The sequence below is a fragment of the Aulonocara stuartgranti genome, assembly GCF_965226115.1.
Source record: "Aulonocara stuartgranti genome assembly, chromosome: 14".
In the NCBI taxonomy this organism is placed as follows: Eukaryota; Metazoa; Chordata; class Actinopteri; order Cichliformes; family Cichlidae; genus Aulonocara; species Aulonocara stuartgranti.
The window spans coordinates 4250771-4256770 of NC_138950.1; positions in this window are offsets into that span (position 1 = coordinate 4250771).

Sequence of the window (6000 nt, forward strand, 5' to 3'; positions counted from 1 at the left end):
AGCATGTGCCTACTGCAGCATAACTAAGGGAGGATTCAGGGTCACCTGGTCCAGCCCTAACTATATGCTTTAGCAAAAAGGAAAGTTTTAAGCCTAATCTTAAAAGTGTCTGTCTCCCAAATCCAAACTGGAAGCAAGCTTCACAGCAGCCTTACTGGTAGGACAAAAGACCACACGCACATTTTTACGATTTCTTTCTGCAAAAATGCTACTAAAGAGGCACCATTTAAATCTTCAGGGATTCGAGGGCCTGTAAATCTGCTCTTGAAGAGGATACACAACCGTGGTCAACATCAGCAGCAGTCCCACATTCCCTAGATTAAGCAGAATATAAAAATCCCCCAATTATTTTTGCTAGAGCCATAACCAGATTAGACTGAAGTAGCTTTATATTAGTCACTGCTAATAATGATGTTTTATTGCACTTTAAGCAGCTCCAGTCTGAAACAAGCAGTTCTATCTCATGTCCCTTTCAAGCTTTCTCCCTGAAAGCCCACTATGTCCTGACTGGTTTCCCATTACCTGTCTTCTATAAACAGAGCTTCAGCTTGGGTTCAGAATTTTTGATTGTCACATTCTTGAGCAGGCAAATTTAAATTTGTGATTGCAATGAAAGAGCTGCAATTTTTGTATTAAATTAAATATTTAGATAGCACAGATGCATGTGTGTGAATCTGCATGACTCTATTTAAAGTCAAACTTTTGAGCCTTAGGATAAAAAGTGTTACCTACCTACACACAACTGAAGTATATGCCGAAGAGGAGTTTGCTGTTGTCAGTTGTTTTGCATTCTTTATTACGTGTTCACAGTCTTATGATAGCTGAGTGTTCACATCCTAGTATTGATATATTAAGACATGGGTGTTTCAGTTTCCACCGAGGAACAAGATTGAAAAGTAGTAACAAAATGCAGTCTGGTCACAAGTGTAAATAAGTTTCATTCTTCTGAGTAGAAACAAAGAACAATATCTCACGCATCATTTGTTTCAAGATCACCTCAAACGAATGTGATGCATATGAGGGAGGAGTCGACTTTTCAGAAAATGTTTTATCTTGCATCTTTAGTGTGCACAAGAAATTCTGCTGGATATTATATTACTTAAATGATGTATTGAGGAGGGCAACTAGCCAACTGATTCTGTTTCCATTTAAATGGGTAGAATTAAAAATATCTTTGTTATTTTTTTTATCTTCATATAATTATATTATAGCTCCTGTACTTATTATCACATAAGTCACACTTTCAAACATGTGAAAATGGAATAAAGTTCTCTTTGGTTTACTCGTGGAGAAAATGTCTGTTTATTTAGGGTAAATTAGTACATCAGACTGGACAGATTGAATGAAAACAAATATTTAAATGTTACACACTAAGTTACTACAATTAATTCATTAAAAATATCTTTCCTAAACGGTGTGCTTTCCTGTATTGTGTCCTTCTTCTGTGGAAAGCATGGAGATGCACCAGTCACTCAGAGGCAAGGCAAGGCAAGGCAAGTTTATTTGTATAGCACAATTCAACAACAAGGTGATTCAAAGTGCTTTACAGAGACATTAGAAACAAAAACAAATAAAAAGCATGATTTAAAATTGATTAAAACAAGCAAACAAACAAATTAACAAACAAACAAACAAACAAACAAAACAGTGTATAAAATGAGAGAAAGGAGTATGATAATACTCTTGCCCACTGACACGGAGAGGGAAGAATGGTTAGCTTAAATTAGTAGGTGCAATTTTTCTCAGACTAAAGTGACAGCTTTAGTAACAAAAAGCAAAACATCACCAGTGTTAATATACAAAATATTACATTTATATATTTGTATTTTCAGTAAACCCTGCTTATTATATCCAAGGGCAAGATGAGACTAAAAACAGCTCGCCCCACTGTCTTTGTGCATTGCACTGTGTTTAGAAAGCACATTTTCACTGCTAATATGCGCTATAAAATAGGATTGCACTCACAGTTATATGTAAAATAGTTTTATATGGTTGCAGAAAGAAACAGGTGCATTTCAGCCTGTGATTTTCCACAGCCTCTCTATTGTATATGTGGGTGTTACCCCTATTAAAACATAGTCCAGACCCAGCCTTTGGTGGACAGATGCAACAATCATTGACTCAACAGCAATGAATTCCTAACACAGCAATACTTAAATAGAAACAACAAATGCAGGTGTAACTCTTAATAAGGGGGAGATTACCTGTAAATACACTGATGCTGTTTTCGAAACAATGGCTATTTTCAATTTCAATCTATCACTGGGACAGATACAGCAGAAATTCGAGAAAGTGAGAATAGTTACACTAACTCAGCAATTCCCAAAGTCAAAAACGCTGAGGTCCACTAAAAACTAGAAAATTGAATCAAAGTACAGAAGAAAGTGATGTATTTTGCTAAAAATCTTATCTAAAAAAAACAACGTTAAGCCCATTGGATGATCCACATGCAGTGTTGGGAAGGTTACTTTTAAAATGTATTTCACTACAGATTACAGAATACATGCCCCAAAATGTATTTTGTAACATATTCCGTTACGTTACTCAATGAGAGTAACGTATTCTGACTACTTTGGATTACTTAATATATTATCAAGCTTTTTACAACTACTTGAATGTGCAATTGTTGTGTGATTTATTCGTATTACTGAAGGTTACTCGCCATACCAATACCAACTAGATTTTTAAATCTTAATATAAATGAGTAAGTGAACATTAGGTAAGGCTGCACTTTTAGCAGCGATCTCGTATTAAAACGATTCTGCGCGTATATAAAACAAGTCTGAGGCTCCAAACCGTAGTAAAGGGACTAATACAGGGGTGGCCAACTCCAGGCCTCGAGAGCCGGCATCCTGCAGGTTTTTGATCTCACCCTGGGTCAACACACCTGAATCAAATGATTAGTTCATTACCAGGCTTCTGGAGAACTTCAAGACATGTTGAGGGGATCATTTAGCCATTTGAATCAGCTGTGTTGGATCAAGGACACATCTAAAACCTAAAGGACACCGGCTCTCGAGGCCTGGAGTTGGCCACCCCTGGGTTAATATGTTGGTTCCATGTCGGGCTTGTAGCCGAAAACTAGCTTTACTTTGTTGTGTGGGTCAACTTTGCTAGCGAGAGACAGAGAGAGGCGTTGAAAGGCTGCTCCAACGGAACTTATTGTCTTTGGAGGAAAACACGAACACAGTGTACAGTCGAGTCTTAATAGCTTACTTACAACTGGGCTACACTGCCCATGAGGCTGCATTCTTTCGGGCTATGCCTGGAACACTCTGCCTATTGCCTTTATATTAAATAATTTTTTGAACAATAATTTAAAAATAATATTTCTTCATGTCGTTATGTGGCCGCAAGTAGAGGTGACATGGGCCGTGACATTGAGACACAGCCATTAGAGCCTCTTAGTACGTGTTTTTTTTTGGGTTTCCACTGACGTGGAATTACCAAAAGATTGCATAGCCTAACATGTGAAACAGGAAAAGACCGCTGTGTGATCCTTTGTTGGTCGTGTATCTTGGTCTTCAAGTTTATATTATTTATATTATGGTTAAGCTGAGGACAGGAGATTCCTGGACTGAAGTTTCAATTTGTGCCCGTTTCTGTAGTTCAGATAGCAGATGGCTGCCCCTTCCAGGCCTGGTTCTGTTGGAGTTTTCTACCTGTTAAAGGGGAGTTTTTCTTTCCCACTGTTGCCAAGTGCTTCCTTGTTTGATTGGTGGTTTTCTCTGTATTATTGCAGTGTCTCCTTCATACAATGTAAAACATCTTCAGGTGAATGCTTTTGCAATTCAGCGTGATATAAATAAAATAAAACTAAATTGAACTATTTTCTTCCAACTGTTCTAACTGAAGGAAGAAGTCATCATGAAGTGCCTAAAACTGCAATTCCTCCAATGTCAACTCAAAGCTATTTCCACAAGTTGGGCAATCCACCCACAAACTGAGGTTAAAATGTTCAACTTAACAGCAATGAAAAGCAGGTTTAAAGATGGCACAGAAAGTGTTCGTCTTTATGCACTGTTTCCTACTTAACAACAGGCAGAGGAAGTTTTTTTTCTAATAACCCATCAATCCGGATGCTCAAGTTATGGTGCGGCTGCTTTGATTGACGAGTGTGCTGACACAGTTAGCTTTAGTCCAAAGCTGCAGGCTAGGCAATAACTTTGCTGACTGGAGTTATTGAACTCGTATTCTTTGTTTTTTTTGTTGGTCTGTGTCTTATAGAATATTTAAAAATAATTATCTGGCATGAAACTGATTGTCCAAGAAGTCTGTGCTTCAGGTTTGGTGAATGAAATTCGGGAATTTTATTATGTTACTCAGCACTAGTCAGCAGGTATCTGTGCGTTGCATCGATAGTTTATGCATGCAGTTATCTAAACAAACTGGCTAGCATTAGCTTATAACTTAGCCCTCTTATCTAAGTATGTTGCCAGTTTAGCAACAGTCAAATTGGTAAAACTGATGACATCTTTTACAGTGCCGAGAGAAAGAATGTGCCTTTTCCTAACTTCTCTTTTTTATTTTTACCCCCGACTGAAGAACATCTAAAGTAGGGGTGGGGGAATTCAGGCCTCAAGTAGGCAAAAGTGGAATATCACATTTTCAAAGTAGAGAAAGTAAGCCCCCCTCCACCACTGTTCACAACATGTCTTTGATAACCAAAGACAATTATATAAATCAGTCAAAATCTAGAGAGTAGTGATGTGTGGATATATTGATTCCTTCGATACCAATCATTTATGTTCTAGAATCGATTCTCACATTAAAATATCGATAGTTTAGTAATTTAGGGTAAATTTGTAGTTTATCATTAACAGGAACACAGTGGGAAGAACCTATTTCATTCGGATTGTCTAGACTGGAAGGAACTACTTCCTCTTCCGCCTTTCATAGTCATGAGCGAAATACGGCTGTATAAATGTGTCACGGCCCCTTGGTGTGCGCACACACAATAATGGCTGGAGTCATGTGTGGACGTATTTTACATCCACAAACGTGGTTTGTGATACATGTGGCAAGAAAGTGAGGTGTTGTGGCAACACCACAAATTTGTCAAACACCTCAGAGTAAACCATCACAGAATACGACGAGCGTATGTTGAGGCGAACTGAAGAGGGGTTGGAAGAGGAGTGGACAGGGACAGGTGCTGCTAGGGCGAGACAGACATCTCTCATGGAGTCCTTTAGTGCTGCAGGCAGGCAAGGTGTTCAAGTAGCACACAACTTCAGGTTTTTTATTTCTATATGATGAATTCTGCATTATTAGGTGATAAGAACAAGTAATCTGATGACCTGTAATCATTATGCTATAATTTGAGATACAATAAATAATATGTTTTTGTACAAAGTGTTGGTATCGGATCAGTATCGTCGATACCACCCTGAATTTTACTTGGTATCGGATCGGAAAGGAAATCAGTGGTATCGCACATCACTACTAGAGACAGTTATGTCTGTCCTGCAGGTTTTAGATATCACCCTGGGTCAACACAACTGAATCAAATGACTCGTTCATTACCAGGCCTCGGAAGACATGTTGAGGAGGTCATTTAACCTTTTAAATCAGCTGTGTTGGATCAAGGATGCATCTAAAACCTCTAGGACACCGGCCCTTGAGACCTGGAGTTCCCCACCAATGATCTAAAGAACTGCTGGCTTCACTTGTCAGTTAAGATCAGTGTTCATGATTCAACAACAATAAAGAAACCAAGCAAAAACAGCGCCTATGGGAAAGTTCCAAGGTGAAACAAACAATCAGACCTGGTGGTAGTGTGATGGTCTGGCTGCTTTGGAAGCTGGACGACTTGCTGTAATAGATGGAACCATAAATTCTGCTCTACCTGAAAAACCTAAAGGAGAATGTTGTCCATTCAATATTCATACAAATATTTTTCTACTTAAACTGAATTCAGATTCAAGTGAAATTCCATATATGCAGTTTTATTAGCTTTAAACCCTTGAAACATGTTGCTCACAAAAAAAGTCAGTCAATAGC